Genomic DNA, 13,645 nt, shown 5'->3' on the forward strand with positions numbered 1-13,645 from the left:
TCAAGATTTCTTTAATGATATTTTGCTGCATTTTKGCAGAGCCTGATAGATATAATACAGATTCCTGCACTATGGTTAAGCAGAAGACATTTGAGGAARGAGACAGCTATAGACAGCTCATCATTCTAAAATGTGCAAAATAGCAGCTACAATAAATCGAGAAATCTTCATTGCTTTCCTCCTAAATTTTATGGCTTAAGATTTGGCTGCCTTCTGATTTTCCCCTTGGCTGCAGCTTGAAACAGTTATTTAATACTTAATATTATAGCACCACTTGAGACCAGTACTGTCCTAAATCTGTATGCTCAAAATGCAGCTCTGAAARTCTAAAGAGCAAAATTTAGTAGTGCAGAAAAAAAAAAAAGAGAAATACAGTACTAAGTTTTGAAGCAATGGAATTTTATAAATAATAAACCATGTTTATATAATTAGACCAAAAAAGATGCACAGTGTAATAGGTGTATTAGTAATTCCTTCTAGGTTATGTAGCCTATGTTTAACAGTTATGCAACTGTTTTATTCTGATCGCTTCAAAGGCGACATGAAATAAACCTCTRATAAGGCCTCAGTGATCTATAAGCATCACCAAATCTTGCTCTACAAAGAGGTAGGGCGAGAAATCATCTGAAAACAAATAGGAACGCACACAGAGAACCCAGAGATCACTGCCACGCACCCTTTCCTGTGCTCTGACCGATGAACGAGCTTCCTCCTTAACCACGTGCTATGGACAGAAGCTGCATAAGCTTTTCAAAGAAAACAGGTCTTTTGAACCCGGACCTCTGCTCTCCTTTTTCACTTGTAATCTCACAACCTCCAACAGCCACTCTCTGTACCACTCTTTTCCAGTTCTAAAGGAACAAAAAATTTAGATCTTTCGAACTGCATCTGCTTTTCRCCTAGCAATGCTGTCGCGACCATGATGGCCACTGTATATAAGCAAGGCAACATTGTGAGAGGTACTTACCTTCCCAAGACTGACTTGCTTTAGTTGTATGTATGTATTTTTTCTTATGCTGAATGTTACTTTCCTGTAGCATAATGTATTTGCCTTGGACTAGTTTTCAGCCTKCTGAACCATATGTTGATTCTTTATTTCTACTGATCTCTTCAGGAGCAGATTAGGTAGACGAGCTATTTCTCAGTTTCTCTGAGGAAACCACCCAACAACGTGGCATACTTAGAACTGTGCAGCATACACTGAGTTTGCACATGGCAGTCACACATCCTTGATATTATGAGATTACAGATCAGCCCCCTGGGGAGGATCTCCCATTTCTTCACAATCTATAACCTTCATTTCAGATGATAAACTTTGCCATCTTTTAAGCAGTGTTGTCAGAGCTGAGAGAAGAGGATAAACAAAGTTTGTGAACTGTTCATTCAAACCTCGCTTTGTCCTTGATTTTATTTTCCCTTCTGCCTTTTGGAGAAGTGAGTTTACTCACACTCTTCTGTATTTTCCCCTTTCCCTATCTCTTAGCCATGACTTGCTGCATCACAACTTTAGAAAAGGAACAGCACCAGAAACAGACTTGTAAAGACTTTCTTTCTTAAAAATAAAATAAAATAAAATTAGTACCCACCTTACCCTTCACTATTCCAAGTACACTGTAGAAACACGGCCAGGAAATTTTTGCAACATCTTTCATGTAGAAGTGCTGTCATCATAACAGCAAGAGAACTAAACTTAAGTAGCCAGCACTCCAGCAAATTTAACAGGAAACATCATCCAATCAAACTCATTAATTTAAAAGTACTTAAATAACTAAGCATAAGGAATAGCATTAAATACTTAAAAGCATAATTTCCACAGCATCTTGTACTGAACATTTCTTGCCTGATAGTCCTAACTTCAGCCATTTTCAGAACATGATCCTAGAACACTTAGCCTGCAACTAACTGTGCTTGCATGATGTGATACAGAAAGTAATATAGTCAAATGCCTGTAAGGAAAAAATATTTAACACTGTGAAACCTAATTCTCCTCTATAATTCTGTGTCTCCATGAAGAGATACACAAAGTCTGTGTATCTATAAACTGAAAAGGGATTCAGAAATAGTATAAAACTGTGTGACAACATAAAATGAGAGAGTGAAAAGAGGAAGAAGGATTTACATGCTAATTAATTCATTGCATGCTGCATCTAAAACAAAAATTTACTGCAATTATACTTCAGATAGCAAGCTATGTTGATACAGCTCGATTGTGACTAGCAACCCGTAAAGAAGCCATACTCAAGTTTCCTCCTTGTGGCAGAGACTAGAACAGGGGACGATAGCTAACGTTTGGGCTATTGAGTCTGTGTGGTTGTTACTCCTGTGGAAGAGGACAGTCTGCAGTAAAAGGCATCGCTGGAAAGCTCCAGTAGGACCAAATCTGTGTGGATTAACATACAGTTGGCAAACACCATTTGCTGGTTCTAAACATGCAGAACAGCTAACAACTCTGAAGACAGCAAGAATAGAATACAGGCATCTTTGTAAATTAGGATTTTGTTCACCTTTGTCTGTCTTCTACTCTTCTTTAAAAAAGAGTAGAACTTTGGATATCTGCATTCACTGAAAAACTAAAAATGTGTCTCACATAAGAATTTACTCTGAATCTGACAACGATTTTTCAAGAATAAATATTTGCTTGTGATGTGTTTCATAAAATTATTAGAGCCTCAGTGAATACATAAAAGCTATGAAAAGCACAGAACATGTTGCAAAGGGGATGGAGGAAAAGAAACATTTTTGCTGTCTTCCCCTTCTGCTCAACTGTTGTACTTTTGAATTCAACACCACAGATGAAATAAAGAACTTACAAACACCATTAGGGATTGCAATCTTCACTATTAATAAATAACAAATATTTTATACTGTGTTTGCTATTACTTCTACTTCTTACAAAATTACAGCTAAGAGAGATAACCCTTCCAAATTTTAGGAGCAATAAAATATTTTTTTAAATCCAGTATAATGGTAATTCAGAAACAAGAGGTATCAGTATCTGAAATCATTACACAGCAGAGATCAATATCAAAGACAAATACACTAACAAAAGGTGAGTAAAAAACCAAATAACCAAAAAACCCAAACCTTCAAGCAGAACAAGAGAGTTGAACTGGGAGAAGTCTTTGTGCTGAAATCTCAGACGATCCTTCCCTAACCTTAAAGGGTTTGTTTTCAAGCCCTGGGAATCCCACCTACTAAGCATCAGAAGCTGTCTTGAAGTCTGTAGCATCCCAAACAGAGCCCTTGCATTCTTGGCTGCACATCTTCTACAGCTCTTTTGAAAAGAAAATCTCTTGTCTGTCTATTTGTTCTTTCACTTCCAAGCCAATTGTCTGCAATGTTTGGCAATTTCATTTAAAGTTGAGGCTGACGGAAGACGGTCAACCTCTTCCACAGTCAGGAGCCAGACACCTCAAGGTGCATTGAGAAACAAACAGCTAGTGCAGTCTCTGCAGCTTTCCCTTTGTTGTCTTTAAATGCTATATTGCAGTTGTAATTTTGAACTAGTGTTCATGTTAACTAGAACTTAGGGAAGAATTATTTAATTTCCATAACATAAAATAATGATGAGCAAACACAAACCACAAGAGAAAGGAATTCTAGTTAATTTATAACAACCTTGTTTAATGTGCAGTGACAATGTTAAGTGATGGTATTTTTGCAAGACCAGTAGATAAGTTAATTTAAATTTATTAATTGTGTTAAAAAATGTGTCACAGAAGGCAGAACGAGCAGGGAATTCAAAGTTTTAAGTAATCCAATTTGAGGGAAGAGGGGAATTTCCTAAGATGTGAAATGAAAAGTGCTTACAGCATTATCTAAAAATACGGTGAACAATCTGAGGACACAGTATAGACATCTCTGCCTGTTGGCTCCAGTAGAACAGCTAGGGAAGAGGGCTGGTGATTCCCGACACTTAACCACCATTTTAAATTTCCCCCTAATCCTATGTTTGGGCACAGAGACTTCCTGATGCCAGCTGGGACAGAAGGAGGAGGAAGAAAACCCAAAGACCATAGACTAGATTCACACATGATCATAGCCAATAAGGTACTAAAGGGGAAATTCCTAACATTGCCCAGTTCTGGGGTCTATTTCATACCAGTCCAGAGATAATGAGAATCTCTTTAGCAGCATACTACGGAGTTAGAAGGAGCTGCAAGTTATAAGTAGTCATATGTTATACACCCTCCTCTCCTTCAGATAGTAAAGCTTTATAATCCTTCAGATTATAAAGCAGATAGTTCTGCTTTATAATGCAGTGGGATAGCAGGGTAACAACAGTAGAACTAGACCCAGTATTTTACTAATCATAATTGAGAAATAATTATACRAAAAGTTTCTGTAAAGGGCATGAACATATGCATAGGAGCAGCTGTTCAATGAAAAGGCATTATTCCTCTCAGCCACTGTTAACCTAAGCATTTGATGTCTGTGTAGAGCTGAGAGCAGGAAGAGATGCACAGAGAGCATCCCACATGACACTCCATGCCCGCTTCCAAGTCCTCCCACTTTGCCAAGTCAGAATGGGCCCAGCTTCTGCAGCTTCTTTCCTTCTCCCTTCTACTGCACAGAAGCCTGAGCTTYCACATTTGATGCAAGTCTTATCTACGCCTTCCCCATTTTTCCTTCTGGCTGCTCATGTGCATACATGTCTCCCTATACAGCCACAAGCAATACTATTTCAGGGAGTTTATGCTACCTTGTTATGACTTGCATCAGAAAATTAATTTGACTGAAAAGCAGCCTATGTTACTATGCAAGGTAACTTTTAACCCCAACAAACATCCTGTGCTGCCCTGCTAAACAGCTGTATAGTCAGCTGTCTGGCACAGTGCAGAGCAAATGTGAAGGTCAAGGACAGACGAGGTCAGGGAAGCAGCCGTTACTGCTTCATATACCAGCAACGCTAGTTAGCCCATACTGCTAACCTACAGACTGAGACAGCCTGTGCAATTAAGCAACAGGCCAGTGAGAGAGCATCAGCCCAAAAGCAAATAACAAAAATGTAAAAGAACATATAACAGCTACTTAAGCCAGCCTTGCCACCAAAGAAACGTGAATAGTCCACATCCTGAGAATACAGATGCTCAAATAAGCAAAACTGGAGGCATAAATCCACAGTAAATCACGTTATAGTAGCTGAGTAAAACAGCACAGACTGTGCATTTGGAAGAGCGAGTGCTGAGCAAGCTGCGAATTGGAAAGGAAATATGTGCAAGATGTTTTGTCCAGATTCATCAGAGAGCAAGTGTTAGGGCAGAGTTAAAATTGCTTTCAGAGGTTCCACTGTATGACTTGAAATCAGGACAGCTTGTTATGCCAACTATTAACTTATTCATGTGTCCATAGCCTCAGGCTACAAATTTCTATATTTTATGCAACTCAAGGCAAAAAGTACAGTCTTAACCTCTTTCTCTTTAAGCAGGGAAACCATCAGTGAACTCAGCTCTGAATGACTTCATATGAAAAAGAATATTTATACTAGATGAAAAAACTGCACTGGCTTAATATACAGCTTAGAGAGAAACATGAATTCAAGTCAGCCTACTCTGATATCAGACAAAAGAATCAGAAATTTACAGAGCTATTTAGTGCTATTCTCACCCTGACGCAAAACAGAGCAGSACTTCTGTCTTAGTTTGATATAACCATTCATGACTTCATGTGTGTTGCCATACCACTAGTTTTCCTGGCACAGCAGTCTCAGTTTCTTCATTCTTTTACCTTATACTTAGGCATTGCATTCAGGCACATCTCTCTGTTCCCCCTCTGAGATACTATTAGATGCAATACTCTATTAAGAGAATAAAAGTTTCCTGAGTGTATCAATCCCAGAGATGTAAATTATACAATTCTAAAACTGATAAAATAGCAGAACCTTACATGCTTACTATAGATATCAATTTCAAGATTATGTTTGCTACCTTCCACAGTTTAGTTTACTCTTGCTACACAAGTTAAATCAGAGTAACCTTTCTGGCCTCCATGACTCACCTCAATATCCCTACTACCTGGTTACAATAAATTCTTCTTGCTCTCCTGTGAAGGTCATGTCTTTCCTGCTCTAGAACAACTTCATAGATACCAACTCCCACCACATCTCAGTGAAAACCTGTGCCTTCCTTCTCCAACTRGCCTCACGGATCTGACTGTCAGCACCTCTGCTTACTCCCTTCTGCATCCTTCATTCCATAAACGCTATTTGCTTTCATGACTCTTTTGTTCCCTCCCTCCATATTTGCATTTTAGCACATACAATACCATAAAGCTAGAGAAAGATTAGTCTTCACAACTGGTTTCTAAGCAAACTATGGATATAATCTATTTGTCAGCACAATACTGAACTTTCTGGTTGTCCATGTAAATACAACTCTCTCTTAATTACAAATTACTGCTGAATTATTGCCCCAGGAGGACAATAACTTCCATGAAAGATACACGCAACTTCTGTTTAATTACTTAGGGTGTAAAAAACTATTTTGAATATTCAGTTTTGAATAGGGGCCTTTTCATTTTCAAACAGTATCTCCTGGTTCTAGCACTATGAGACAGGCAATTGTTGTTTCCACCCTTTATTTTCTTTATATAAGTTAATATTTCTGCATGTTTTTATCTTGTGCTAAGGTGACTCTCCCTTCTTTTTCTTCTGTTGTCTATCTCCTGCACCATCCTTTTAATATTTACAGTCACTATACTTTTCATGTTATGTTTAATGAATTTTTATTTTAAAATGACAATGGAAGAGTTTAGTCTGCTCACACCAATCTTGACAGAACACTGGGGAGTTCAATAGTCACAGACAGCCTAACTCTACAGACTTTACCAGGAACAGTTCTATTCCCTTCAAAGACAGCTTTGCCTGACTAACRTAAGAGCTAACCTCTGTCACTGTCCCCCTGCCTTACACTATCATTAAATCTGTATCCTTTGACATGTGAATCTTCCCTCAAATATCTTGCAGAGTTTAAGGTTGCAAGAGACCACCTAGGTTGAACTGATCGTATCCATAGTGCTCAGGGCCAGAAGCCTGCCTGGCTCGTACCCAGGCTCTCCTTTACATCTATGGGAAACACACTCATAGCTCCAAAACATAGGATCTTCTGTTACTTCCCCCTGCTTTTCTTCTCCCTCCAAGGAAGATTAACATTTCTCAAATACTGAGAGGGTTATATTGAACTTGCCAGAATGGCACCTTTATAGCCTGACACAAAGCATCTGTTGCATGCCTTATGTCGAAATGTCGTTGCACTAGCCCTGCTCAGAAAGCAAGACTGTCTCAGTTTGAAGAGTCACATTTGGCAAGTTCTGTATCCATATCACCTGTCTGGAGCAGACCCTGGAGTGAATTATCCTTTCAATGAATTATCCTTTCAATAATATCTGCATTCCCTTTTGGCAGGAAGTAGTAGCATCATGCGGAAGGGAGCCCAGCAGCAAATCAGTATTCATGAAGCACAGACCATTGGGGATAAGACTCCTTGTGGCAAAACAAAGCAAGACAGTGAAGATGCATCCTGATTTTCTAGCTTTTTGCCATTGTGAAGGCAAAGATAAGGGTTTTTTTAATTAAATGAAAGCTGCAAATTTRAATTTGCTATTTTTAGAGATAACATCACGAGAATTATAACAGAAGAACTTCATAAGTTTTGACAACACCAAGAATTCACTTTTGTTATCTGTTGTTCTTTCACTAACATTTCTACCTTAGATCAAACATCAGGTTTATGTGGTTAAAAAACAAAACAAGCAAGACTACTCCTCTTGATTTACAGGCACTTTATGACTATTTAAGAGTCACTAATTTACATTATCTATATGGTAAACAATCTAAAACAAATCTATATGGTATTACGGGACATGAAGTTCCCTTATTTTTCAACAAAAGGGTATGTATTGATTACATGACATCCAGAAGAGAAGGAAAAAACAAACAGACAAACAAAACCCTTCCAAAACATCATTAAAGTAGTCTTTATCTTTAATTCTGATAAAGGCTTATGCAACAGCTTGATTTGTTGCATAGCACATCATCACTACTAAAACTGCTCTTCTCTTTAAAGAGCCAGACACGGCTGCCAGAATGCCCCATCAGCTTTGGATCTACTGGAAAGACCAGAGCAGAGCAGGAGAGGTCCTGCCTTATTTGCACTACATARTAGGGAGGTACAGCCAATCCTGCTCTGTGGAAAACAGTAGAGAAAATAGAAGAAAATTTTATAGTTCTGTAATCGTTGAACAACACTTGTCATACAGTGCTGTTACGTCATGGTTAAATAACAATTAMCTAGAACCTATCTCCTTTGTGAAGACTGGTTTAAAAAATAAAAAGTCTAGTCTCTGGGCTAAATTCAAAGGTTGGCTTTCAGGTGGAGTTATCCTAACTCCTGTCCACAATCTCTTACAAATTTCCTTACTCAAAATCCTGAATTTGAGTCTTTGTTTTGTGGGAAAAGAGTGTAGGAGGATTCCTTTAAGGGAAGAAGAACATGTGTTTCTTTAAGATTGGTAATTGGAAAAGCGGCTCAGTGGCCCCATTATTACAGTGAATGACCACCTCAAGAACTGTCATGTGTATATTCACTACCAGATCTACTCCACATGCACATTAAATACATGTGCATCACCTGCATCAGCAGCAACTCAACTGTACTTGCAAGGCAAATCCCACCCCCGAGATTAGAAACAAAACAAAACAAAAACACACTTGGAAATTAAGTTGCCTTGTCAGTGACCAGCAAGATGAAGGGGGGGGGAAACAACAACAACAGAAAAAACAGATCCCAAATGAGTAATAATTCTTTAGTCCACACTACAACAGAAGGCATTCCTGGCCTCCAGTATATCTACACATTCAGCTAATTTACAAATTCAACATATCCCTGAAGCAGGCAACATCCTGAGAAGCTTCCTAGGAAGAAACCACAAGGTCAAAGGAAAGATCCAACTTATCTTAAACTTATCTGCAAAAACAAAAAGCTGGACAACCTATAGTGTTAGGCCACCTACAACAAAAGTGTGCTCATGAGCACCAGTGACATCCAAGTATGCCAGCTAAAGCAACCCAGAGTCAACCTCACCACGCTCCAACAACAAAATAATATGGACAAACAGCTAATCCGGTCTCCAGCAGCCCCTTAGAGATGCTCTACAGAGTGTAGATGCAGGCTCACTTGCTAGAATGGATCTCCCTGAGGAGGATTAGAAAGGAAAGGCACAACAGAGTCTGGATATACAAGCACATGATCTATTGTCTGTAATTACTATAAAACTAGAACTGCTGCACTTACGATAATGGTCCAGTTCCTTCTCATTTCAGATACATACTTTGTATTTGCATGCAGAAGGTGAAAGAACAGCCATTTGCCCCAGAGCTAGTAGCACTGCTTCACAGACTCATTCCCTTGTTCTCTTTTCTGATTACAAAATATTATGTAGTTCTCTACTGTGCGTCACATTGAGGCAGCTGAAAATCTGTATTGACAAATCAAAACTAAATGGATCTGTAATACCATTTACAACATATTTTTGCTTGCATCTCAAAGATCATTGTATTTAGCAGTATTTTAGTGGCAGATCTAAGAGGGCCTGAGGCTATTCAAAATTCAGAATAGAAGCCTTTTGACACCCGTTTATTCTCTGGTGCTTTACTKCAACATAGAAAATATATATAATACACACACACACACATCGATACATATACATACATAAAATCTCCTCCCCCCCAAAATGTGCATAAACGCATTCCCAGCTCCTTAGGAAGAGAGTATGTTCTGGTTAGGGGGCAAGAGAATGGCTTTGTTTTCTCATACATCTCAAATAAAAGACATACCACTTATAGATACTTTAGTATCCAAACTTCCTCTAGAGAAGAATGAAAAAAGTCTTTACCTCTTCATTCAGTCTGGAAATTGCTCATTGGTTTTAAATTAATGGCTAGACACTCATTTTCAAAATACATTTCTGTGCTAGAACTGTGCCCCAGCACAGTCCTTAGACTTTGGTCCAATTTATGTCACGTGTCTATAAATAGTTTGATAGACATCTGTGAAAACAACTTTTAGGCTTGCATAGTACTGCAGATGCTCTCCATGAATAACACAGAAAAAATGTCAGCTTCAGAAAAGATTCAAGGTAATACCCTTTCTGTGTTTTCTCATATGATGTATGCTTATGGAGCAGCACACAATTCGTACATACAGTTTGCCTCTTTCTCTTCTCCTTTATGGATGCACATGGATCTGCCATATGAGGAAAGGACCATAACTGCTGAAATTCTCATAGTGTAAGAAAAAAGGCAGTAGAGATGTTATGCAAAAACTCTCCCTATTAGCTAACAAAGCAAGCTAAATGCCTAAGAACACCTTAGCAATAGATTCTGAGATTGTACCAGGTTGATGCGCCTTTCCTAGTGAGTACAAAAAAAATCCTGCTGCTAAATGTAACTTTGAGGCCAGAATAATCAAATAATTAAGAAACAATGTATCTACTTGCTAGTTATAAATAAATAAATAAATAAATAAATCTAAACACATAATTTATTGTCTTCCTCAGTCACACTGGATTATGAGTCACTACCCAGTGACATCATCTATTTCATGTTCACATAGATACTAACCAACATAACATCTGAAACATTAAGCAGGTACATACCATTGAAGTCTCATTGTTAATGGTCTCCCTATTAGGAGCTAGCAACTCCAACAACAGATGAAAAAAGCTCTCTGATGTGATTCCTGGTTAAGATCCCTGAAAAGTCATTTATTTTCACCAAAAAGATTTTTTTACAGGCAACGTCTGTAGATAAGAAATTTTTACTACCAAGTTTTTGTTCATATAATCACCATCTGCTAATTCCCAGGGCATCTGATGAAGGTTGGCAGGAAAGGAATTATTCCATTCTGCAAAAAAACATGTAGATTTTGAAGTTTCTTTGCACTATGTTTAGGACTGGAATTGAAATCACTTGAAAAAAGAGAAAAAGAGGGGGAAGGATAAGGAGAGCAGAGAGAAATCTGTGATGAGAAGACTCTAGTGATTACATCACTGTTTTAATCTTTTTGGGCCTGAATCTTGGGTGTCATTCATCCCAATCAAGTGCACTAATCACTGAGGTTCACTCCCAGCTTTTACTCTATTGAAGCTCCTCTACYTTATATAGTAACCAAACTACCCATTTAGCAAGAACGATAAGGCAGTTCTAACTGCTTTACATCCTTTCTTACACAGTTGTCTTCTCCTTGGCATCACAGAAAAGCCATTCTGGACCTCAGGAATGCTTTTGCTGGCAGTAAAATGAATTGTTTTCATGTTCAAAAAACAAACAAACCTCCCCTCTTTTAAAGCAGTTCTACATTTGCTATGAGTTCTGTTGTCACTTTTTCTTTGCTCCATATTGAAGTGAAGCGCTGCACTTAGTGCCCTGAAGAAGATGTACATGGGCTTAACTAGACAACCATTTAACACCCATACTGAGGATGTCCCTGATTTCCCAGCATTATTTCATCTAACTGCCAACAACTATAGCCAGAATGCATGCCAGGGGATGTCTGGTGAAACACACTGCACCGCTGGGATGGCTATAAGAGCACACATGGTAGCACAGTAATATGCTCCCACAGCAGCCAACACACACGGAACGCAGARGCAACTCCCGCCTCTGAACTCTGAGAACTGCAAGTAGAGAGAATCTGAATATCACTTAACTGTGTCACCTTGCTTCTTTTTGAAGCTGCATTACCGTTACCATTAAGTACACATACTGCAGCAATGCCCAATGGCGCTCTCTAAATGAAGCCAGCACTTAATTCTGTCAACATAAATTAACCAYGTATTTGTTACAGCTTGACCTCGTTTTTCAATCTGCATTCATAGCTCTTAGTCACTCGAGATTTCCGTAACGTATGACTCCAGTGAACAAATTCAGCACACAGCTTCCCCGAGGGAACTATGGGCAGCGATAAGCTTTTCCCCCCAAGCAGTCTCTGCATGCAGTTTTCTGTGYTGAATTCAGCAAGAGAGCCTCATCAGCGCGGCCCCTGTGCTCTCAGGAAAAGGTCAGGAGCACATCTCTAAGTCCTCCCGAATGTAGTGACACTGATGTAAGAAAGTGAAATCTTTGACCTGACCTGCAGAAGCAGCCAAATAGACCCTTGAAATATGTCAGATCTAAACACCTAGAATTTTTTTTCAGATTCCATAGCCTTTCTTACAAATTAAGCAGGCAAGCACATACATTAACAGTTACAGCTCTTGTAGAAAATTCATTAAATTTGTTGCTCCTTACTGATACCAAAAATAGCAAGTAACTCCAAGATCTCCAGCTGCTAGCAACAGGAAGACTGGATTTATCCAGGAAGACTGGATTTATCTTATCCTCCTTGACTTTATTAAATATTAAATAGAGTGGATTTGAGCTGTAAATGCCAAGGAAAGGAATTAAGAGTTCTGAAATTAAGYTTCTCTGCTTATTAAAGGACAATTGCATTTAGTCAATTTATCTGTTTTTGATACATAAAAAAAAAATAAAAAAAAAATCACTCATTCTCTGAGCCAGAGAGACAATATGCTTAACAACAACACCCTTAATTTTGCCCTTACTCAATACTTATTTGAATATAAATAACAATTGCTACTGGAATAATGTTTCATCTGTGACTTGGCTTTAGAAAAAAATGTCTAAATGCATTATTTATTCAAGATCAGATTATGAACCTTTCTGTATGGCTCCACAGGAGCATTATGTTTAAGGAAGTACTTAGGAAACCTATAAAAAGAAGGAATATAAAATATACTCAGAAAATCTGTATGAATGATGCAATGGTATATCATAAATAATACACATATCTGCAAGTCCACAGTGTCTTCAGGATTTCTTTACTTGAAATTTCTTAATGAAAATATTTAATAATTGCTAGGAATCAATAAAAAAAGATAAAACAAGATTAAAAATGACGAATATTTAGTTCCTATTTTAAATAAGACTTCTTCACCTTCTGCTGACATTTCTACCTCATACTTCTTTCCCAGATAACAAAAAGTGTAATTAAGAGTTTTAAGCCATCGATAACATGAATACTTGACCAACTGGGTGTGATAAGACCAATGCTTGTTTATGGCTTCAGCAATATTCGCCAAGTCTCTTGATTTGGAGCATGTAGATCTTGCCTTAAGTGCATGACCTTCCAGCAGGAAGAAACAGCTTTACAGCTGTGCTAGAGGGCAGAGTCTTAGAATTAATGGGTCTTTCAGAGAAAATAGAGTTCTTCTTTGTGTTTTGTTGTAAATTCAATGTCTATCAGTTCCCATTTTTAAAAAAAATTAATATTTTAAATAGATGTAATTTTCCATTCTCCTTCAATGCAGATTATGTATTAATGTGTTAAATCCAGTTGGCATGGAAATGTAACTCAGATTCTAACAACAATGAAGTTTAACTAAATGTAAACATCCAGTTTTAAAAGCAGCTGGATCCTGGGAAAGATTCTTTGGAACTAAATCATAGTAGGTGAAAATAACTTCCTGAAGAAATGTAAGCGCTTTTAGCTTCTCAGAATTAAGTGTAACCAAGGAAAGTGCTAATAAGGGCGACAAGCCTAGGAGGAAAACAGGAAAGGGATTTAATGACCAACCCAGTTGGCTTTTA

At 38.0% G+C, this 13,645-nt stretch overlaps 1 protein-coding gene across 2 annotated transcripts in view; it reads right to left on the reverse strand.

Moving 5' to 3' along the window:
- The window catches only part of CERS6 (ceramide synthase 6), a 131,660-nt gene that overhangs the window by 69,722 nt on the left and 48,293 nt on the right, over positions 1-13,645 (reverse strand). The gene's annotated exons all lie outside the window — the stretch shown is intronic.

This window comes from Rhea americana, unplaced genomic scaffold, assembly GCF_003343005.1.
Source record: "Rhea americana isolate MKP2758 unplaced genomic scaffold, rheAme1 scaffold_12, whole genome shotgun sequence".
In the NCBI taxonomy this organism is placed as follows: Eukaryota; Metazoa; Chordata; class Aves; order Rheiformes; family Rheidae; genus Rhea; species Rhea americana.